Source organism: Dreissena polymorpha, chromosome 2 (assembly GCF_020536995.1).
Source record: "Dreissena polymorpha isolate Duluth1 chromosome 2, UMN_Dpol_1.0, whole genome shotgun sequence".
Taxonomy (NCBI): Eukaryota; Metazoa; Mollusca; class Bivalvia; order Myida; family Dreissenidae; genus Dreissena; species Dreissena polymorpha.
In genome coordinates, this window is record NC_068356.1 from 52,450,719 (window position 1) to 52,476,753 (window position 26,035).

General features: G+C 34.5%; 1 protein-coding gene and 1 long non-coding RNA gene across 4 annotated transcripts in view; one reads left to right on the forward strand and one right to left on the reverse strand.

The window, feature by feature from the left end:
* Window positions 1-26,035, forward strand: part of LOC127867050 (uncharacterized) — a 448,603-nt gene that overhangs the window by 239,028 nt on the left and 183,540 nt on the right. The window lies entirely within an intron of this gene.
* Window positions 1,823-16,068, reverse strand: LOC127867062 (uncharacterized). Of its 3 annotated transcripts, none has more exons than XR_008043246.1 (3): window positions 16,039-16,068; window positions 2,420-2,520; window positions 1,823-2,047 (listed from the first exon to the last, which is right to left on the reverse strand). It is a non-coding gene; the product is annotated as an uncharacterized LOC127867062 (long non-coding RNA). The 3 variants fall into 3 exon arrangements; XR_008043245.1 differs by lacking the exon at window positions 16,039-16,068 and adding an exon at window positions 3,571-4,084; XR_008043244.1 differs by lacking the exon at window positions 16,039-16,068 and having other exon boundaries at window positions 2,420-2,711.

Below are 26,035 nucleotides of genomic sequence, written 5' to 3' on the forward strand. Positions count from 1 at the left end.
TATCCCTACCAACTACGTCAAATTTTATAAAAATACATAAATTAGGCAAAACCCAAGTACCGGTACATAGATTGTAAGAAATATGCATAAACATTAGAAATTGTTTACAATCTTAACTGGGATCACAACAGCTTACCAAAAGAAATTAATAAAAAACAATATTTAATCACAAACATAATACCATACAGTATCAAACTCGATCTTAATCATTAACAACTAACATGGACTTGTTCACAGATTTCGGCTTGTTTTGAAGTTTGTGATTAAATGCTTGAAATTGATAAATTTAAACAACAGTACTAAAAAACACCAGTACAAAACAAGAATGAAATTATTAAAGAAATATATTTTTTTTAAACCCACCTGGGATCGAACCACTGACAATTGAACTATGAACCAACTCGGTCATTTCTGACGATACTGATAACAAAAATATTGAGTTGTGATAATAGCATCATGGGTGTTGCTATAAATATATTCTCTGTTAAATAAACTGCCGCAACACATATAAGACCCATATAGGAAAGACTTAAAGGAAATAGTCACAAAAAGGCTTGGTTGCAAATGCTAAATGGCATTTCAAACATACAGTACAGCCAAAGCGGCACAAACATAATCCGCGGCTATCCCGTCTGTAGATCTGCCGTGGAATCATATGGATTTCTATGGAAATCATTAGATGGAATTCCGTGGAGTATTGGCACTAACTTTCCATCCGATTCCATGCAATCAATGGAAAAGTGAAAAAAAAACAGAAGGGGGACTTGATATGGGATGGAATTCCATAAAATGCCGTGGAATTCCATAAAATGCCGTGGTATTCCATAGAATGCCGTGGAATTCCATAGAATGCCGTGGAATTCCATAGAATGCCGTGGAATTCCATAGAACGCCGTGGAATTCCATAGAACGCCGTGGAATTCCATAGAACGCCGTGGAATTCCATGGAATGCCGTGGAATTCCATAGAATGCCGTGGAATTCCATAGAATGCCGTGGAATTCCTTGAAAAGCTATGGAAATTAATAAAAAGCTGGAATAAAATAGAAAAAAAAACAGATTATAGATCAAAGGCATTTTATTGATTTTGAAAATGACAAATGTGAATGTAACTAAAGGTTTCATCATAGAAGTTAAACAAGTACAAGATCTGGCATCAATCATTAACCACACACATGCAGTCACAGTACATATTCAAAAATGAGTGGTTTTACATTTTCATAAAGTACCAACTCTCTTAACCACAAGCATGCATGCACACATTCAAAAACACATCCATAAACATGCACGCATATACAGGTGAGAAAAGAAAAACTTATAAAAGGCACAATATAAAACATAGAAGTAGAATTTTACATTTCTCTAATGACAAGTATACTTCCTTTCTCACATATGTTCATAAACACACACAATTACATGCACACACACATCACGCACAATTGTTCTAGAATTTTTTCTCATAAATTTTAACGTTGAACAACTGTTCCTTATTAATTCTAGAACACTTTCAGTATGATAACAGAAGTTCAGTAAATTCTAGTTGATGTGTTCCAGTACAATTCTAGAAAAGTTCCGAAGGTTAACTTCAAATATTTTAGTCTGAAACCAACTTTCTAGAAAACAAATTCCCATGCAGACCGCCAGTATTCAAGTACTGAGCATAGTTAATAATAATACATAACAAATTAACAACTGTTGTAAATTGGTTATTTATTATACTATGCTCAGTACTGTTGAACACGGACTTAATTCAATTATCCAAGTTTCAAATTCCTAAATTAAAAAAAACAACAAATAAATTAAGACCCAAAACAAACACAAAATACAATTCACAAAATAAATAACTGGTCTTTTTTATACAAGAAGTAACCAAAATAAAACATGTCACCAGCCACAGACTGCCAGGCTTAACACAGAGGCTAGTTTTTAAAAATGTTTGTCCAAGTCTTCCACTGCCATTTTCCTTTTCTTCTGAGAATATTGAACACCAGTCACTGCCTCCGGGTCCTTTTTGGTATGAGGTACATTGTATACTGCTCACATGTGCTCTACAGAATAAAAAATCATAAAAATGTCTAAAGCAAAGAGTTATTTACATTCAAACTATAACAAGAGATTGCAAAGCAATATGGTCCCCTAACTGTAAAACTTCACTATTTTAAGTTTGTTAAATATATTTGTTGCCATAGCAACCAGAATTCTTGCATTATAAACAACATGAAATGACGTGCAAAATGTCCTTATTGTCATCTGTTCATGTTTCAAGTTTCATGAAAAAATACTTAGAACTTTTAAAGTTATCTCAGGATCCAGAAAAGTGTAATTGACTTAGACCAATATATTGAATTCCAAAAAGACAAAATACTTTCAGGTGGTTAACATTAAATAACTTATCTAGCCGAGGGCATGACAATATTTACCATGAATTTGTGGCCCTGTAAGTCCTCTAGGTAAATGCTCTTAAAGAGCCGCTTTGCTGTTGGATTATTTCCCTGCCAAACTCTGCAGTATCTTCCATCAACTGGTCAATGGTAATTAAAGCACATAATGAAAATGTATAGGGAACGTAATTCATGAATTGTTTTAAATATTAAGTTGTTAAATGGTCTTTAGAAAGAGAACTAAAAACGAAGTGAATACATTGCAATGCACTAAGCATAACTTAATTTGTTGGTATGATTAGTATAAATTTGTTATTGCTATAATTAGAATGATGTGTAATTCTATTGGTATGAAAATGCACACTCAGATACCTAAAAACCAATTCCATTGGTTTAATTTTTTATTTACAAGCAAATACGTTGAATTGATATCCCCCACCAACATGCTTCTGGACACATAAGTATTATATTTGACACTCAAACAAGCATTTTTTAAAGATACAAAGGGCCATAACCCCGTTTTTAACAGATGGTGTACAATTCCATTTGGCGTGCATCATCCTTTTATCCATATATATACTCCAACCAGGTTTCAATGAAATCCGCCAAAGCACTTCCAGGATATGGCCTAGGACACACAAAAAGCATTTTTTCAAGATACAAAGGGCCATAACTCTGTTATTAACTAATGGTGTACAATGCCATTTGGCATGCATCATCCTCTTATCCATATACATACTCATACCAAGTTTCAGTGAAATCTGCCAAAGCACTTCCAAGATATGGCTACGGACGGATGGAAAGACAGACAGACGTAAGGATGGAAGGACGGACAGACAACGCCAAAACAATATCCCTCCGCCTATGGCGGGGGATAATAATAAACATTAACACCATTAATGAGCATTGAGTGCTCAACATGCACAGTAAAAAACTTCCTTAGCCTGCAGTTCCATAACATTGCATGATAAAATTCTGATACTACATTCAACGTTATTAATTTCTCCACATAGGTCTTATTACTTCCTTTTTCAACCTGCAAACTCCACTAAGTGAAAATTTGGGTGACAGCTGCTTTTAAACTAATATTTGCCATACTAAAACCTCAAATATCACATAAAAAGGTCTACAATAATGTCATAAGAAGATTAAATTTAAAGGAATATTTAGAAATAATAAAAATCACAAACCTTCAGTTGTTGTTCTATTCCTAGACAGACTGCTCAAACACTGTATGCATCACTCTTTAGCAATATTTTATGTCACTTTCCAAATAATATAAATACATAAGTATTTTAAGAAAGTGTTTTTAATGGAAAAACTAATGAACTCTTCTGTTTGTTAAATGTCTTTAACTTTATTTTAACAAGTTAAACCAGTACATTGTCCACCATGTTTCATGTTTCAATCTAACAGGTAAACTTTCTGTATTTGAATTCAGCCAATTAGAAAAGGCTGTTATATCTTATAACCAATAGATTTGCAGCAAACATACCCAACATCTGATGTACAACACATGCTTGGCTTATCAGATAGATTGTTATTTGACAACCTGGACTGGCTGAGTTTGATATTGAGAAAAAACAGTGTGTATACCACTTGGACAGGGTTAAGGAATTTAAACTTGTAGAAATTGCTTTGAAAGTAACAACTACTCCTACTTCTGCAGAACTACTACTTTAATTACTACAGCATCAACAACACCACCACCAACAACAACAGCAACAATAACAGCAGCAACAGCAGCAACAACAACAGCAGCAACAACAACAACAGCAGCAACAGCAGCAGCAACAACTGCTACTACAGCAACAACTACTACTACTGCTACCTCTATTGCTACTACTATTGCTACAGAAACTGTTAATGCTACTACTACTACTACTACCACCACAACCTCTACTGATATAAAAAACACTACTGCTACTACATCAATTACTACAACAACAACACCTACTACAACAACAACAACTACTACTACTAATACAGCAACTACATCTACAACTACTACTACTACTGCTGCTGCTGCTGTCGCTACTATGAATTCATTTGGCTATTTGTAAGTGAAAGGTGTTCTATATGTGTTCTTATTCCCCATAAGAACTTTTGTAGAACTAACTGGTTCTTAAAGCATTCTAGATGTGTTCTAGAACTACATTTTAAAACATTTTTTGAAATTTTTGACCATATTTTGTCCTTGAAATGTTCTAAAAAGGTTATTGAAATTATTGGAACAGTTTCAGTCCTAAGCCATTTTCCACAAATGTTCTGGATTTATTCTAAATAACTGTTTTGGAACAATTCCAGAACATACGTTTTAGAACACAAATATGGAACAGTACCAGAACTGTTCCTATTTCTAGAACAAATTTATATATATCTTTATTGCATTTTCTTTTAAATACAAAATACATGATGCAAATAAATTTATACATGTATTAAACTACAAATACATTTCAGACAACCAGCAAAAATTTTCTAAGTTATTTTCCATTGATTTCCATCCAAGAAAATGTATAAGTTATTTTCCATAACGATTTCCGTTGAAAAAAATGGCTAAGTCCAACTTTCCATGGTGTTTTCCATACATTCCGTGGAAATGCATGGAATTTTAGTCAAGATTCCGTGGAATTCCATAACAGCTTCAGATGGAAAATTGGCAAGTGGATGGAATTCCATCAAATTCCATGGATTTCCATCGATTTCCGTAGAATTCCATAATATTTTCTACGGAATTCCATAGAAAAGTGCTAATGACTATGGCAGATCTACAGACGGGATGCCACGGCCATATTATTAGTCCGCGGCGGCCGAAGCGTGTGTATCCCCGTGGCACTCGGCATCGATCCGCGCAACGATGCGGAGTCTGTATTAACCACGCGTACTTTCGCGGAGTAAATCCGCCGCATACGTACGCGGCAGATCGAGTGAAAAGATATCCACCTACATGTACATACATGTATGTGTAGCGTAGAATTAATTATGCGCAACTGTTTATGTTTCGTTCGATTATCATTATTAAATTTGTAATCCGAAACACACTTCCGAATTTTAATGCTAACGCGTCCTTTGGCAAATTCTAGCGTCAAATAAACAGTGCTAAAATATCCTTTGTTTCATAAAAAGCGCGCGAAAATTATGCAGACATGTAGAACGTCGTTTGGAATGTTTGGGTGTATTTTGTGTTGTATAAATACATGAACATCACGTCAGGCGTAAATCGCGTGTTCAGTGGAGAAAAAAAACGCCCCGATTAGACGTTATTTCATCATCTCTATAAATAGTAACAAATGCCAAAATGTATTTGATACTTAAGGAAATATCGAGAATGTTTGTGTATCGTAAATATTAACCAGCATTTGCTTTAAAACTGGAATATACGGGATTATCGGGTAATTAATAGCGATATTAACTGTATAATATGAACAAAATAAAACGTGTTTATATACGCATATTCAAACAATAGTTATAATAAGCTGATAATTAACAAAACTACAAATACGTCGTCACCGTCTTGATTATTGATGTGGCTTCAAACTGCTAATTTTCTCAGCTTAAATATAATAGCGGAATCAACATGCAATTAATTTATAAATCCACCATATGCTGGAGCCTTGACCACTTGTATGTGCGAAAACATAATTACGTGACCTTGTTTATGTGTGAAATACATACGCTACGGGCGGGAAACAAACTTAATAATTGGCCAGACACATTAACCATGCTTACATGTATATGCTAATACAATCTGCGCACAATAAATTTATTATGATTTTAATTATTATTATAATTGTTCTTTCAAAATTTGTTAACTACATGTAACTAATAATTAAAAAAAAAAAAAATTTCATGATCGCATCGACTCGGCATCAGGCGGACAGATGCGAAGTTTCGCGGTGAAATGCGACTTGCCGCCGCATACTGACGCGGCTTCAACGACTGACGCGGCATCAACTCGTTTCGCCTTGCCGCCGCGGAAAGCGAAATACGTTTGTTCCGCTTTGGCTGTACTGCAGCAAAATGGAAACTGGTTAGAAATAAGCACTTCTGTCTACCATGGAGGGATATATTATGATTTAATACAGAGCTCCAGATAAGGGTCGTATTTTCGTAATTACGAATTATTGTCTAGTCTGTTACGTATTTATTTTAAAATCTTATATGTCGTACCATTAAGAATTACAAAATCAAGTTACAAATATTAGTTTTACATCGGTTCGTGTCGATTTTTATTGAGTTCTTTTAGCGTATTAAAGATCTTATCGGTGCTTATATAAAATGGTTATCGGGTTTGTTAAACAAAGCACATTTTTTCCAATAAAAGCGGCGTGTACAGTCTATCTGTCAAAAAACAATGGCAGCGCCCAGATAGCGTCCTAAAAAACTGCAAAGCGTGCAAAAACACGCTTTTAACATATTGTATGCAAAGTGAGCCGCAGTTGAATGTAAAGAAAGACATTATAGAAAAGATCTTATACGATGTTGTATGTTCAGTTGCCGAAACAGTGGGAAAAGCTAAAAAAAACATGACACGACAGGTCCAAACTTAAACAAAAAAACATTGAACGAGTGGAAGGGACAATTCCCGGGCCAATCGTTGAAAAGATTGAAGGGGAGACCCGTTTGAATTGTGAAATATGTAAATATTCATCGAAGGCATGCAATCTAAGCACAGTTTGGGCATATGAAGGTATTTTAAAAATAAAATTGTATAATACTGAATAGACACTGTTGAACTTGTTTAAATTAAGTTGCTAGTATGTTTATTTTGATTTTTTGCATTAAAATAACCATTATTATTTATTTTTTGGTCATTTAGAAAAGTTAAGAATTATTTTCCAAAACTTAGTAGTAACGTAAAGAATAAATTTTCAGAGTTAAGAATTATTTTTGAAAATCTAGTAGTAACGTTAAGAATTTCACAAAACCTTATCTGGAGTTCTGTAATATATTGGAACCTTGAGCTTTACTTAAGAACTTTTGACAGGTAAAAGGCTAACTCTAATATTGTTGCTCCAATTCATGGTTGAGTAAGAATCAAAGCTAAAACATTTAATGAAAATCAATTTAAGCAAGGTTTTTTGCACTCATGTCAAAAGTTGAAAAAACCCTCAAAATTGGGTAAACATATTGACATTAATAATACTTGGCCATGCATGGAAGACACAAGCCCCTATTACTGCGCCCACAATTTTTTAATGGGTGATTTTATGTCCTATTTTCATTACTTAAAGGAAAGTGTTCACAATTCACATTGAATTTCACGTTTTGTATTTTTATGCCCCCTTTGGAAGAAAAGGGGGTATATAGTTTTTGCACTGATCGTCTGTAAGTCTGTCTGTCACACTTTTCGTGTCCGCTCTCTATTTCAAATACTTTTCATCCGATCTTTGCCAAACTTGGTCAGAAGTTGTATCTAGACAATATCTAAGTCAAGTCCGAATATGGGGGTCATGCCGGATCAAAACTAGGTAACGGGGTCACTTAGTGCATTTCAAGGATTTTGCATGGTAAAATGCTCATAACTTCTATCAAATTGTTTATAGGGGGCATTTGCCATCCTATGGTGACAGCTCTTGTTGAAACATGTCATTGTTGATCAACAAATCTATAATAATGTTTTAAATATTCTTAACTAATTATTATAGCAAGAAAATACAGATGATTAAGAATACCATGAATATGAAGCAGGGACCTCTTGAAGCCAAAGCTAATGCGCTACCATGTAGCCATGCATACTTTAGTATTTAAAAGCAAAATAAAAACGCTGCTCAACGTATTTTCCAGATTGTTGAGGAAAATAATTACAAAATTTAACAAATGCTTAATTATTTTATCAATATGATATGGTTATCCAATATTGTTATCCCCACACTTTTGGGAGAAAGAGTGGGGATTATGTGGTTATCTCCACTGTCTGTTCGTCCATCCTGGCCACTATCTTCTCCTACACTATATATATATATATATTAGCCTTAGAACCTTGAAACTTACACACATGGTAGCTATTAGCATATGTGCAAGGATGAGCTTTTTGGCATTTTGATCTGACCCTGGCGGACTTTGAACTTGAGGTCAGAGTTCAGGTTTCAAAATATGCAACCGCGATTTGAAAAAGGCTCATAATTACTGTGTCCCTTTAGATATTGCTTTCATATTTGATATGCATGTGTATCTGGAAAACACCTTTCCATGCGCAATCTATTTTTGACCCCTGTGACCCTGACCATGAACTTGAGGTCAGCGTTCAGGTTCCGAAATCAGCGACCACGATTCAAAAAAGGTTCATACCTACTGTATCCCTTCAGATATTGCTTTCATATTTGGTACGCATGTTATCTGGACAACACCTTTCCATGCGCATGAAATTTTTTAACTTGGGGTCCGCGTATAGGTTTCGAAATCTACTACCGGTATTCAAAAAAAGCTCATAACGTCTGTGTCCCTTCAGATATTGCTTTCATATTTGGTACGCATGTGTATCTGGACCTTTCCATGACAGCGCCCTCACACTACTTTGGGGGAAGGGGTCCGCAGCCCTAGGGAGGGGGACTTTTTTGTAAATGGGGGAATTTTTATTAAAAAAAAACAACAACTGTGTTTAACTATTATATAAATATATTTCTATATGTGACTGTCTATAGGACAGAAAGGTGGACTTTTACTCAATCTAATGACTATATAACAGTAACCTAATTTAAATTTGTGTGGATAGGTAGGCTTTTTTTTCTTACCACAACACTTATTTGAATATTTAACTCAATGAGAATGTCATTATTTTCAGGTATTAGCAGTGTGAAATGCATGACAACATAGTACTAACTTTCAGATATACTTGTAGTTCTTAATAAGAAGATGTTTGATCCAGATTGTCTTTCCCAGATTGTCTTTCTCTGTAAATTATTGTACAAATAAATATTCTTTTAAAACTAAAGACTGCATTTTGAATAAAGCATTTATTAACTACCGGTAGAAGAAATGTAAATGAAACAAAACATTAACAAAAATAGCAGTTCTTAATGATTGAGACACTTTCCGCCGTTGCTTAAATTTCAGACATAAAATTCGGACGCGGAATATGAAACTGAAAAAGCTTTTGTCTTTATCTGTAAATTACTGTACAAATAAATATTCTTTGAAAACTGAAGACTGCATTTTGAACAAAGCATTTATTGATTAGAATACAGGGGTGGCGAAATCTAAAAAAACTATACTTGTCCACGGACAACAATTAAAGAAATTTAACTTGTCCGCTGCTGAACTATACTTGTCCGTTACACTTAATGTTTATATAAATTATAAATGCATTTATTGTTAAACCTACACATGTACCATTCTAATCAGATAAAATAGTGGCCAGTTTCTTAAAAAACTGATGATGGCAACGGTGTAATCCTCGTGGAAATTGTGCATTTCATGCGTAATATTGTCAAAACATTTTTTCATCACGTTAAGCGATTTAACAAAGACTCTTTGAATTAATTACACACAACTGTAAACGTTTTGCTTTATTCTCAAATGAGCATAAGTTAATGTGTAATCCGACAAACACTTCTGAATTTAAATGACAGCCATTTCCATATGCAACGCAACTATCCGGCAATGCTCGAATTTGTATGAAATAAAATGAGAAAAAAATGATGCTAGAATTTAGCCAACATTTGGTATGGAAAGGTATAAAACCCGGAAATGTCCGGAAAACCCGGAATTCTTTTAGGTAAAACCCGGAAAAGGTAAAAATGGTTATAAATGCATTATTATTCGTTCGATATGAATTATAATGGTACCGTTGGAAAGAAGAGCCTCCAAAGCTTCTAACGATGTAAACATATTGTATGGCAGGGTCGGGGTCGGTCTGTAAATCGCGGTCAAAGTCGGTCTACTTTTAGTTTTTTTTTTCGCACACAAAAAAAGCCTAATGGAAAACCCGGTAAGGGTAAGAGTGGTTTAGAGGAAACAGTTTTATTAATTCGATATTTATTATAATGGTACCTTTGTAAAAAGGATCCTGATAAGTTCTTACGAATGATTTTGATTTATATATTATATTGAGGGTAAATAGTATATATGATGGCTTTTGTTTTCGTGAGAGCAATAAGGAAAAGACAGCGGGTGGTTTGACTATTTTCCCTCATCATCTTATTTCTGGAGTTAACTAATTATTTTATTAAAAACATGCGACGTTGTTTTTGTTTCATTTCATTGTGCCTTAGAAAGTTACAGTTATGTTGCTCTGGTGAACATACAGCCATTGAGTAGTTGAATAGTTTAATCAAATTAAGCGTATTCTCTTTTATTGTAGTTTGATTGAAATTGTCATGCAATTAGGTTAATTAGTGTTTTGCTTTTGAAGGTTTTTTTTTCTTTTGGCAAAGTGTAATGTTTCGGCGCCCTTAAACCGGGTCTAAACCTCAGGCTATGCGTTGCTTTGCATTGGCCATGTTTATGCGGTGACCCCAGTGTGTGTCGTGTTTTTTGTCTTGTGTCTAATTAAATCGCAATTGGCCACATGCCTAAAATGACGGGCCTTCTTTTGACGATACAATAAATTCCTGCAGATGCAACTTGATATTAACGTTATTTATAATTGATATTGGACTTGAATCTGTTAGTTCATCCATAATACACAATTATTAAACAGCGTACATTCATCAGCATAATTCGCTAAACGTAATATGAAGCGATGTATCTTATTAGAATTTTCAAAACCCTATTGTGTGTGTTGCCAAAATTATCGTACATTATAATAGTAAGACGATATTTTGTACAATCCTGACAGACGCGTTAACTAATTATATTTGCGTAAATTACTTGTATTGCCCTCTTTTCGTTATTATTGATGAAAACACGGAGCTTCATATCACGTTCGGTTATCTCTAGCGCCACCTCTGTTTTGAGTTGTATTTTTTATTGAGTCAACTATACTTCCAAGATGGTACTTGTAATCGATAGTAAAATGAAGATAAGTAAGTTTATATGTCTTCGACGATATCACAAGTCCCTTAAATGTAACATGTGGAAAACAGCAATTAAGATTAAAGAAACCTCAGCTAATGTAATTTACGGCATGCACAACACGTGTAAAACATTGCCCAATTACCGGGGTCTTTGTGCCGATGTCGTTTGAACCGATAACGAACACAACAACCTGTAATGAGGGTTTAATGTACAATGAACAGGATTTGATGTGAATAAAAGATAATATATCCCTTTTCCGTATATACAAGAGAAATTGTGAAAAATAAGTTTCAGTCTCGTGAAAATGTGACATTTTATGTCGTGGGGACAAAGCAGGCATACCACCGCTTTAGTATTACAAGAAATTGGTGGGGTTATCACAGGGGAGGGGCGGAGGCGGGCACAAATCTTGACCAAAGCGTGACCAAACGATCGTTATTTGGGCATTCATAACGTTGAATATAAGTGACACGAATGTGGTGCTTTATGAAAATTTCGGTTTGGGGGACTCAAAAAATGTATTTGAAAATCTTAACAAGTATTAACAAGTATTATCAAAGTACGGAATCCAGATAGTGCCATTAACAATCTCGTCCTCCTTTCATTTCAGAACAAGTAATATCAAGAAACATGATGGTTATAATGACGTTTCTATGGTGTTTATTTTTTTTCAATAACAAATATGTGTCACTATGAGTTTTGTATTGGCTGCAGTGAATCTACCGTGTATCTCATTTCTGGAGAAGATCCTATCAGCAGCTAGGCCAGTGTTGACCAATTCACAATGAATTAACTAATAAGGATCTTGTGTATTCATTTTTGATACAGTGTATTCATGGCTAAAATCTCATTATTGCTGGTATGACACACTGTACTTTGTACGACTAAACAATGCAAATAAAATAAATCCAGAAACAGAAACTTAAGTGAAATGGCGAGTTGATACGGATTAAACTGTATATAGTTCAATATATGTATTTACAAATATACACAATCGATCTTTAAAAAAATAACATGTTGTTTTTTTAATTCCGTAGTATTGTTCTGATATTCTAGATGTTTTTAGAAGATCATCATATTTGCGAAACATTTACAGGGATATTTTTATGATATAATAGAGTAACATTATCACTTACAAGCGGGTTTTTTAATTTCCTCGATCAAAATTACATTCTCAACCTTATTCAACATATAAATTATTGGGTTCTTTATTAATTAGGAAACATACATACATTCCTAAATGAAAACTTTGTTTTTAATATACATTCTGTTTTTGACGGTAATAGCCGTTTTACTGCGACAGTAAATTGTTAGCATGAATTAGCTTTACACATAAGTATATAGCCTCTGTATGGGGGAATTAGGTAGAGTCCGACAGATTCCTGTACAATTGAGGTTAATAGAGGCAAATATTACAAGGGCCAGAACTTCCTAAATAAAAGGCAATATATGACTTCCGGCATTAACGTACACCTGCATGTCGCCCTGAAGAATGTCCATGAGTATAAATGAAAATCCATTGAAATTATAAGAGGAGATGCGTTCACATGAAATTATTCTTATACTAAGTATATTGAAAAAATAATCCAAGGGTCATTATTTCAGTTTAACGGTAAGCGATATTTAAATTTCCGAATAAAAGACGGGAGAGCTTATGTCCGCCCCTATGAAATTGACGGGAGGGTTTTTATCCGGATGCCTTATATCCCTATTATATGCATGTAAAGTGATAATGTCGAAAGAAAAGCGTGTTGCACAAAAATTGACTTTAAATTCTCCAAACTAAATTTTAGGGGCGGCAAGAAAAAAAAACGTAGGGTCGGGTTACCGGAAACAATTCTACGCTTTAAAACTGTACCTTTAAAACAGAAAATATCATAATTTGGTAGGGAAATCAAACAAATTATACCAACCTACAGCGCACATCTGATATTGAAAAAATACTTTTGCATATTTTATGAACGTCATAAATTTTACTTCACAACGATATTATTTTAATTCAAGTCGGTAGAAAATATTGCTTTTATCTTTTCCGAATTTTACGCAAAACATAATTAGGCATTAGAAATCATAAAACTTGACCAACTTTGGACGCTAACAAGAGTGCTAATTTGATATTGTAAAACATTATTGTTGCATGTTTTACAAACCTTAGAGGGCCTCCCGGGTGTACTTTGTCCAGGGTTTTCCATGGAAATCCATGGAAAATATGAGGCTGGAGTATTCAGACTAAGTTTCCAGCCTTTTCCAGCGTCAATATTTAAAAAAAAGGGTGGAAAATTGTCCATGGTATGTGAAAATAGCCTGGAATAGTTTCCATGGTTTTCCAGGCTCCCTGGAATAATTACCATGGAACAATTTCCAGGGTTTTCCAGCCAGCATGGAATAAATACCGTCCGAATACTCCATGTAATCTGGAAAACCATGGAAAACCATGGATTTTTTTCCAGGGCTTTCCAGATTACATGGAGTATTCGGACGGTATTTTTTCCATGCTGGCTGGAAAACCCTGGAAAATGTTCCAGGGTTTTTCTTTGTTTAATATTCCATGGATGCCTGGTATAACATGGAAAATTGTCCAGCGTTTACCATGGTCACAGAATAGAAAAAGAAATTTCTGGTCTAAAAACAATATTCATGTATTAAATGAATACAATACTCACAGCTTAAATAAATCATAATTTAAGGTTAGATTAAAACAAAACAAAAAATCAACATAATGCCTTAGTTTCTTCGATGTATTATTTTGTTCACAATTCATCAAAATATAACATCAGATTACAAATTGTGTTACATTTATTTAACAAATTATTCAGATCAAACAAGTGTTGTTTAATACATGCTTACAAAGCCTCTAGGTCCATTATCATAAATCAGGCCCTTACATAACAGAACAGACGCTACTTTAAAAGTTAAAAAGTATAACGCAACCTTAACAACATGTATTCAAAGTAACAAAATACAAGCAAGTCAAGTAATATACAGTAACAATTCACGAACCCTGTACAAACGATATACAAGAAACAAAATGAAAAATTAAAGTTATTTTAGCTACTTCATGTTTGTCACAATATATGTAGCTGCCCATGAGCACAAGGATACTATTTTTCTCAGCTACTTTCACTTTAATGCAATTTAGGTGCTGAATTTCATTAAAATACTTTTATATAATTTTATTGTTCAAAGAAATTCAGAACATAATGCATGTACATGTATTACTTTCCAAGTGACAGTTTAAAATATAATTGCAAGTCTAAAACTTGTGAAGGCAGCTTAGTAAATTATAAGTACCCAGGTGGGATAAAATTACAGTTTTTAAAAACTTTTTTGTTAATTAGCTAAAAGCTTCAGTAGGTCGTGGATCTTTTATAGAACTTGTACTGCTGTTATACTGTACGGCTCCTGCATGATCTCTGAAAGAAAAACAAAGCAAACAATATTACAAGAAAGTCATAAGTTTTTTACATTTATCTGTAAAAGTAAATGTGCAGCAATCATATGATTGAATATCTATACTTCAATGCTCATTCATATTTTAATCTATTTTAGATATTTCATATCACTGCTCAATTCAGTACATCTGGCTTTTTTGTATTTGAGCTAACATTTACGATCCTAAGTAGTTAGCAATTATTTCTTTTCCATTTACTGAAATTTATTCTCTTAAAGTTTGCAAGCGGGCTTTAATCTACTTGCAAACAGGCAACCACACAGGAAAACTGAGACTTTCAAGTGAATAAATTGGTGATTTAACTTATATTTTTATATGACTCTCTTTTATTTTGAAATTTATATTGTTGTTTTCTTAAATGCCCCAAAACGGGGTACACTAGCATGTATCTGGAAACTCAAACATATATAGGAATTTTATATTCAGATATTGCTATATGAAAGTTATGCTAATTTGCTAATTCATATAAAAATAACCTGTTATTGAAACTAGACCAAAATATTGGATACCAAAAAGACAAAATACTTTCAGGTGGTTAACACTTAATTACTTATATGAGCCCGGGGCATAACAATATTTACCATGAATTTGTGGCCATGTTAGTCCTCTCGGTAAATGCGCCAAAAGAGCCGCTTTGCTGTCTTGGGTTATTTCCCTGCCAAACTCTGCAGTATCTTCCATCAACTGGTCAGCTACAGTTAAAGCACATAATGAAAATGTATATAGAAAATAATTCAAGTATTGTTTTAAATATTTAGTAAAATGGTCTTTAAATAATAACTTACAATGAAGTTAATACATCACAAAGCATAGCATAACAAAATTTGTAGGTATGATTAGTACAAATTTATTATTGCTATAATTAGAATGATGTGTAATTCTATTGGTATGAAAATGCACAGTGAAACCTAAAAAACAATGCTATTGGTTTAATTAATTTATTTATAAACATTAACAGCATTAATGAGCATTGAGTTCTCATCATGCACAGCACATAACTCCCTTAGCCTCAGTTCCCTAGCCATGCATTATAAACTTCTGATACTACATTCAAGCTTATTAATATCTCCACATAGGACTTCCTTTATCAAGCTGCAAACTGCACTTAGTGAAAATGTGTGTGACAGCTGCTTTTAAACTTCTATATTTGCCATACTTTTACCTAAAATGTCACATAAAAAAGGTCTACAATGATGACATAAGAAGAATAAATTTAAAGGAATATTTAGAAATAATGAAAAGCACAAACCTTCAGTTGTTGTTCTATTCCTAGACAGACTTCTGAAACACTTGTATGCATCACTTTTTAACAAAATTTCATGTCACTTTCCAAATGATATCCATACATTATAATTTTAAGAAATTAATATTTTTATTTAGTACTGCCCTTGGAATTTGTTCACGTCATTATGTCATTATGGATTTTTGTGACGTCATACGACTGACTTTCCCAGTTGTAATCTACATGCATAGGTCATTGGGTTTATAACGTTCCATTTTATTTATATTTTCTCTCTGATAGGCGTTTCTTGTTTGATTTAATTATTTTTAATTTGTTTAGCAGTCACATAAACAACCAAGCTATGTAATATGGAATTTTTACACCCATTATTGCTGCTTCTTCCTGTATTTGCGCGATGATTATCTGAGATATTAACTCTATGATTCTACATTCTCAAATCTTTTCTATAAAGAAGGAATGTAGTTGACAATTGTTAATAGTTTTATTTGATCGTTCGTCAAAAAGTTGTAATTCTGTTACTCTTGTATCTTCAATGCAATTGAGTAATTAAATAGTAATTAAATTGAATGCGTTTTAATTCCCTTTTATTATTGTTTAATTTGAGTTACAATGCTATGACGTTAAATTTTATTTACACTTGAATGTATTATGAATATTGCTGGGCCAAGTGTGAGGTTGAGCGCTCTATAACCAGGTTTAAACCCCCAATGCTTTGCATTGACCGTTCCAAGGCGGTGACCCCAGCTTTATTCATATTTTGTGTTTATGTTGGTTTGTATTGTGCTGTATTGTGCTGTTTTGTACTGTTTGGGCAATCGGTCACTTGCCTTAAATAAAGGACCAACTAATTGTTTTTAATGAAAATTCAATACTGCTCCAGCAGCTGGAGTTTCACTTCTTTATATTGTTAATGGAAAATCTCATTAACTCTACTGTTTGTGAACATTACATTAAATTCATTTTAACAACAAGTTTAACCTGCATATTTTCTGCAATACGCCAGCATTTCAATCTAAGAGGTAAACTTTCTGTATTTGAACTCAGCCAATCAGAAAAGGCTGTGATATTTTATAACCAATAGATTAGCAGCAGACATATCTGACTCACACACAGGTTTATCAGATAGTTTGTTAATAATTGCAAACCTGGACTGTAGTTAAATATTGAGTGTGTATTCACCTTGAACAGGGTTAAAGAATTTAAACTTGTAGACATTGCTTTGAAAGTTACTACTATTACTTCTACTACTAGTACTACTACTACTACTTCTGCAAAACTACTACTACTATTACAACAGCCACAACAACAACAACAACAACTACTACTACTTCTACTACTAATACTACTACTAATACTACTACTACTACTACTACTACTACTACTACTACTACTGCTACTTCTACTTATACTACTACTACTACTACTTCTACTACTACTACTACTATTACTACTACTACTACTGCTGCTACTACTGCTTCTACTACTACTACTGCTTCAACTACTACTACTGCTTCAACTACTACTACTACTGCTGCCGCTGCTACTGCTGTGGCTGCTACTACTCCTGCTGCTGCTGCTACTACTACTACTGCTACTGCTGCTGCTGCTGCTACTACTACTACAACTCCTGCTGCAGCGACTACTACTGCTACTACTGCTACTGTCATTTAAATTTGCACCAATAGTATAATTATAAGTAGTTTGACTGCTTATACAACTTATACAACAACCACTTTTACTTCTACTCCTACAACATATTCTACTGCCAGCCTCAGCATTACTACTTCTACCACTACTACTACTACTATAACTACTACTATTTCTGCCCAAACTATGCACATTGTTTTATGTTTTATTCATATGTTGTGTAAATTGTTGAACTCTGATTTACTTTGAATAAAATGTGTTGCATTTTTATAAGTTATTTTCTCCTCTTATAAAGTCTAAGTTTTTTCCAGGGTCAGCTGAAAATGTTAGAGTCTTTTCCATGCTTAAAAAATTCTATGTTCCACTTTCCATGCTATCTGGAAATATTTTCAATGGTTATCCAGCCTAAATCCAGCGTTTTCCATTCCTTTTCCATGCTTTTTCATCCAAGGCTGGAAAATGCTTGGAAAAAAAGTCCACGTTTCATGGACATTTCTAGAACAAAACCCTGGAAAACCCTGGAAACTGTTTCAAATTCCAGGGATTTCCATGGAATTCCATGTTATACCATGGATTTCCAGCCTAAGTTCCATGATTACCCTGGACAATGTACACCCGGGCAGTCTCTACTAGGATACCATTATAATTAATATGGAGAAAATAATATAGCTTTTATAATCACTTAAACATAGGTTTTCCTTAAATGTCTGTAACTATTAATGTAACACTTGATCAATATCAAATTTCGTATTTTGCATGGTTTGTTTTTGAATACACGTTTAAAAACAACAAATAAAATAAGTTTTAATAAAATAAGTTTAACACAAGACAAACACATTTACCATATCTTCAGGTTAATTTCAAAACTGTGTTGACTGCCATTACTACGAAAGTAAAGTTTTTAAATGAAATAACGAAATAAATCCTGAACTTCTTCCATTTAGCTTTTGTTTTGACATTTTTATTATCTTATATTTATTCAAACCAAGTCAAACCAACAGCACATTCGTCTTTAAATACTACTTGTATGTATACGCTGCCCTGTATCTTTTTGAACAACAGTATTTAAAAGTATTTTATTAAAATAATAGACTTGCAAAACCAGATTAGTTGTTGATAACCTGTCATCAGGCTAACGGAGTTCACATTTTGCCAATGCATTTTGCGTTTTTACCTTTTTGGTCAGTCATCCTGGTTATTCACAATATCATGAGGCGGTTATGACACAAAGGTTGCATTATATCAAACCATTCAGAACAGTAGTATTATGTTATAACATATTGGGTTGTTGGTTACATGGTTAACACGTAATACAGTATTTTTAAAATGGTATCAACGCCATTGATAAGAAATGAAACATTAGGAAGACTAGCAAGCACTGATTAACAAAGTATCAAAAGTGTCTTGAAACATTACACGTGTTTATATTTGCGTACACAACCGGATTTATAAGCGGGATATTGTGAGTTAAACGCCGAAATATATTGCTGACATAATTATTTTGTTTACCAAATATCTCCGCTAAATATTTACGCCATTGCTTTCGGATTGGCCAAACGCGTCCAATTGTGTCGTATTATAAGATCAGTTGTTCAAGTTATCTTCTTTGTGAGGGAAAAATATTTTTTTCCTGTTTACGTGTTATTTGGTGTTTTATCTCAACATAATCTTCCGGTCTTTACATCCATGTAAGTTGGATTTAAATGAATTTTCTTCCTGTCCAATTGTGTCGTATTATTATATGATCAATTGTTCAAGTTTTCTTCTTTGTCACGGAAAACTATTTTTTCCTGTTGACGTGTTATTTGGTGTTTTATCTCAACATAATATTCCAGTCTTTACATCCATGTCAGTTGAATTTGAATGAATTTTCTTCCTGTCTTTTTTAGTTTCGGGTTTGAATTATAAAACCAGTCAAGCACACGCGAGTAAGTTGTACTTCAGGAAGTAGTGTGATTTTGCTTTAAATGTATAATATTGCTTCATAAGCTCACCTGAAAATACGTCATGATGTTATAAGTCAGTCATAAATGTATGTAGTGAGTTCTACCATTCAACTCGGTTAAAACCACAGCGGTGTTTTAAACAGAATTTCAATATATAATTTTCATTTTTGCAGATGAAATAAGCCAGGAAATGTAATGTTCAAATTATACATTATATATATGTTTTTTTATACATAATGACTATTTTACCGTCTTTGTTCAACTTTAATATAAATTGTAGTTGATTCAAACGGAACACTTCACCCAATCAACGGAACTGTACGTAATCCAACTCGGCTTTCGGCTTTTCACGTCCCAACACCCCGACGTTAAATGTGAGTCTAGAAATTTAGTTAGGTAGGAGCGATGTGACACACTCTGGGTTTTCCGGACATTTCCGGGTTTTATACCTCCCCTTTGGTATTAATAATGCATTTTAAAATGTAAGACGAACGTTCAACATTTAGGTACGGAATGAACGAGCAAACCAGTCTGTACACTGCCTATTAAACAGACGGGCCGAATGTTGAAAATGCGGCATGCTAGCCTCCTGGTCTCTTATCTTGCTTATAGAATGAGCGAGACCACTGTGCAGGAGAGTGCCCATATTTTAGCTTGATTGCTCCGCAAATAGCACTGATAATGTTATCGGTGTCAACATCCGGTTTTGTAAACTTAATAACGGCTTTAATACAATCTTTTTTTTGTTGTATTTCTCAACCCGACTGGTTGTCCACGGACAACTTAATTGAAAAAAATCAGTTGCCTGGACAAGCAAATGTACGACTCGGGCAACACGGACAGTTGATTTTGCCACCCCTGGAATAAATGTCAATGAAACAAAACATTAACAAAAATAACAGTTCTGAACGATCCAGACGCTTTCCCCAGTTGCGTAAATTTGGGACATTAAATTCGGATGCGGATTTTATAACAGAAAAACTTTTGGTTCGGCGGTTAAAAAACAGGGTCGTCGGGTAACCGGAAACAAGACTTCTTTTTCGTTAGGACTATATTGGACAAAGCAATATAACGGACCGTGATATATTGGAGTCAATTTTCAACTATAAATCAGCAATTTTTTTTTTACATTTTCTGAGGAGCAAAAAAATCAGTTTAGGGGGAAAAAAGATACTTTTCAGGTGGTAGACTGCAGCCGAAATTCGGCGGCAGATTTGATAGATTGAGGGCCCTGCATGCACATAATGTTTGACCCCTTTGACCTCGACCTTGAACCTAGGGTCTGCATTTAGATTTTGAAATGTATTATGTGGTTATCTCTGCCGTCTGTCCGTCCTTCCATCCGTCCGTCCTGGCCACTTATAATCTCCTCCTACATTATGAACACTAGAACCTTGAAACTTACACACATGGTAGCTATGAGCATATGTGCCACAGTGCACCATTTGGAATTTTGATCTGACCCCTGGGTAAAAAGTTATGGGGGTTGGGGTGTGGCTGGGTTAGAGATTGTCACTCATTTTTATGCCCCCATATCCAATGATCATGGGATTGTTTTTGGTCTGTCTGCCTGCCTGCCTGCCCGCCCGCCCGCCCGCCTGCCTGCCCGCCCACCAACACGTCCGCCAGCCAGAACGCCCGCCCACCCGCCCGCCTGCCAGCCTGCCCGCCTGTCTGTCTGTCTGTCTGTCTGTCTGTCTGTCTTTAACCTTGGTCATAACTTTTGCAATATTGATGATAGCAACTTTGGCATGCATGTGTATCTCATGGAGCTTTACATTTTGAGTGGTGATGGGTCAAGGTCATCCTTCAAGGTCAGATGTAAAAAAAATAATTAAAATACAAAAATTAAAAGCGGCGTATTAGGAGGCATTGTGTTTCTGACAAACACATCTCTTGTTTTAGGTTATTTTACATTTACTTCTTCTTTTCTACACCGATTTACTTCAAATTGATACTGAACATCTCTTATGACAATACAGTCAATCTCAACTATGCATGGCCCCCATTACAATCCTTGGGGCGCCCCTGGGTCAAACATGCGGCTTTGGGATACGCGTCGGCCTCTGCCGCGCCATTGCTAGTTTACATTTCTTTTAGTCAGAACCAATATTGTTTATATTTCTTTTAGTCTGGACCAATATTGTTTACATTTCTTTTAGCAAGGACTGTTTTTTCGCTTGTTTCAAGATGAAAATCTCAAACACATAGCATACCATCATAAACACACAGCATACCATCACAAACACACAGCATTACCATCACAGACACACAGCATACCATCACAAACTGACACATCATATCATCACAAACATACAGCATACCAAAACAAACACACTGCATACCATCACAAACGCACTGCATACCAAAACAAACAAACAGCATACTATGGCAAGCACACAGCATATTATAGGCAGGGGTTCTGAAATATGCTGTCCGTGTTGTCCGAGTCGTCAATTTCCCCTTCCGGACAAGCAGTTTTTGAAAGCTGACTTGTCCGGGGACAAGTAAAATTTCCATGGTAATTTTTTTTCGAGAAAGAAACTACTCTGTTTTCCGAAAATCAAAAACGAAAGTTTATATAAATAGCTTTAGATTAATCTGCGGACTGGCACACGTTTTCAACTGGAGGTAGGTTATTTTCCGATAATAATTATTTAGTGTAGTAAGCCAGTCCACGAGTGTATATATATATATATAGAGCAACAGCCAGTCACGCATAAGAAAACAATTTTAATAGAGAAACCAGCACACATGTGTATAGCAACAGCCAATCACGCATTAGATAACACTTTTCGTACATTGTAAATGGCCGCATACATGTTCTAACGACCTGCATTCGATTTTTATATAATAAAACCACTTCAACGTCAAGCCATGACGCTAATCAGACCAGATAAAATCATTTCGGCGTCGGAAAAGAAGAGAAAAGCCAAGTATGAATATGATAAACATACGACGCCAAGCGGAAACGAGAATTTGTTGAGTCTTGGCTAATTGATTTTCCTTGGCTTGAAAACGTTGCCGATGTGTGTAAATGTAAACTTTGTAAGGAGTTTCCTTTATTAGCGGATAATTATATACTTATAATTAACGGAGATTATTTTATTTCAAGTGAATTGTCTTGTCATGTTGGATTATTAAATATCCGAGATGGTATCATGTGTGACTTAAACGTGATCTTATTATATGCACATCTTGCTTGTATTTTTTGTTCATGTGAATTTTCTAGTTAACTATGTTTATAATTTAAAATAGAAGTTAACAAAAGTGTATGCTTGTATTATTTGCTTAATTAGTAATGACCTTTTCCTTTATCTATCTTAAAAGTACGGACAAGTACTTCTTTGGTACGGACAAGTGAATTTGTGGGTCCAACTTGTCCGTGGACAAGTAGACTCTTAAAATATTTCAGAAACCCTGTTATAGGCACACATCATATGATTTAAAAGTGAGGATTTTAGTTTTAGTGATTAATAGTCTTGAATACTGATGATAAAATGTTGCTTTTTCATAGATAAATACATGTAATAGATGGAATAAAAAATAATTGAATTTTGATGTGGCATATAGTTGAATAAAGTCAACTTTGATTCCTTGAATCAATCATACTTTTGATATCACCCGCCAAATGCTTGCAACGCCAAATTCTGTAAACAACTACTGCTTTGATTCATTCATTGATACACTTGAATTAAGGTTTAATGAAATCCAAAAAGCAGTTAAAATACCAATATAAACATGTATTTTTATGTAAAAAGTGGCCATAACTCCATTATTGACCAATTGTTTGAGTGACAATTTGACCTTTACCATCCTCTTACCTATATGTACACTCATTCCAAGTTTGAATGAAATCTGCACAAGCAGTTCCAAGATTTTGCTCCAGACACAATAGTGTGATTATTTTCAAGTAAAAAGGGCAATTACTCTGTTATTTGCAAATGGATTGCAACAGCATTTTACTCACATCTTTCCATAATGATATATTCACTTATATCAAGTTTCCATGAAATCAGTTCAATGCTCTTGACACAAAAGTGTTCCGGACGGACAATGCTAAAACTATATTCATCCACCTATGGCTAGTTAATTAAACAAAGAAAAGAGAAGCTATTTCTTAAACTTTTATTTATTATTATATCTTACATCAAACATTTTTGCAAGAATGTTAAGGGAACAAACAATTAAAATAACATATTAGATCAACACCATGTTTAAGAGCATATGTATAATTTAAAACCCAAACATAATAAAATATTACATTTAACTGCATCATGATTAAAAATTTGAAGATATTGGTTCTTTATTGCATTATTATGTAAATCATAACAACATAAAGCAAATAATCCTTACAAAATGAAATCCAACTGTACTGTTTTATTAATCATTATTAAATTGATGATAAAATCTTATTGAAACTTGGTCAGAATGTTCATCTTGTCATTATGAAGGCTATGTCAGAATTAAAGTCAATTGTGGTCAAAAACTAGAAAACCTAGTAATGTCTTCAACAATTGGTAACCAGTTTTTCAAATCTTATTTAATCAAGCTATACAAACATTTGAAAACAACAATACTCAACAGAATAAGATTTGGAACATTTTTTTATTCTATGATTCATGATTTCAAAGTAGTGTTTGGTATTTAATAAAGAATATAAATACATTTTGTAGTCACAGGTTTGAATTTTTGAAAAAACCTGCTTATCTTTTAGGTTCACTTTTTGCCCTAACACGTGGTCTACTTAGTACATGTATGTAGAGAACAAAATGGATTTCTTTACATATAATTTTACTTACAAAAAACAGATTAATTATCTCATTATGCCCCCCTTCGAAGAAGAGGGGGTATATTGCTTTGCACATGTTGGTCTGTCGGTCCATCCACCAGGTGGTTTCCGGATGATAACTCAAGAACGCTTGGGCCTAGTTCATGAAACTTCATAGGTACATTGATCATGACTCGCAGATGACCCCTAATGATTTTGAGGTCACTAGGTCATAGGTCCAGGTCACAGTGACCCAAAATAGTAAAATGGTTTCCGGATGATAACTCAAGAACGCATAAGTACGCCTAGGATCATGAAACTTCATCGTTAGATTGATCATGACTCGCAGATGACCCCTATTGATTTTGGGGTCACTAGGTCAAAGGTCAAGGTCACGGTGACCCGAAATAGTAAAATGATTTTTGGATGATAACTCAAGAACACATACGCCTAGGATCATGAAACTTCATAGGTAGATTGATCATGACTCGCAGATGACCCCTATCGATTTTGAGGTCACTAGGTCAACGGTCAAGGTCATGGTGACCCGAAATAGTAAAATGGTTTTCGGATTGTAACTCAAGAACGCTTTTGCCTAGGATCATGAAACTTCATGGGTAGATTGATCATGACTCGCAGATGACCCCTATTGTTTTTGAGGTCACTAGGTCAAAGGTCAATGTCACGGTGACCCAAAATAGTTAAATGGTTTCCGGATGATAACTCAAGAATGCTTATGCCTAGGATCATGAAACTTCATAGGTACATTGATCATGACTTGCATATGACCCCTATTGATCTTCAGGTCACTAGGTCAAAGGTCAAGGTCACAGTGACCCAAACAGTAAAATTGTTTCCGGATGATAACTCAAGAACGCTTTTGCCGAGGATCATGACACTTCATAGGTACATTGATCATGACTCGCAGATGACCCCTATTGATTTTCAGGTCACTAGGTCAAAGGTCAAGGTCACAGTGACAAAAAACGTATTCACACAATGGCTGCCACTACAACGGAGTCAGCCCATATTGAGGGCATGCATGTTTTACAAACAGCCCTTGTTCATTTTTGTTTTTGTATATTCACAGTTGATGTACCGAAGGCAGATTGGTCAGCCAGTGAAACATATTCTGTGTGTATTGAGAATAAATGGAACTCTAGCCAGATACTGGACATGTACTAGTATACTTCTAACCTCCTTTCCTGTCTATATGGAAGTGACTGTACAGTAGTTGTAATAGTTGCCAATTGAGCAGCATAATGGAACTCATATCAGACACTGGCAATGTACTGACATGATCCAAAATGTCTAGGTGACATTGACTGCTTGGAATAGTAGTCTAGTGAGTAGTGGTACCAGAACTAAATCAAGACACTAGACATGTACGGACCTCCATCATGTCTTGGTGAAAGTGACTTAAGTTGGAATAGTTGTCAAGTGAGCAGCAGGAATCGAACTTAAGTCAGCCACTGGACCTGTACTTACCTCCAACTTGTTGAGGTGGAAGTGACTGCGGCTGGGATAGTTGTCAAGTCAATAATTACAAGCCAAGCCTTGTCAGGTAAGATAAACTTGATATCAATAACAGCCACAGCCTCAGTGGCATGCAGCCCAATCACAGATTATGAACTGTGAT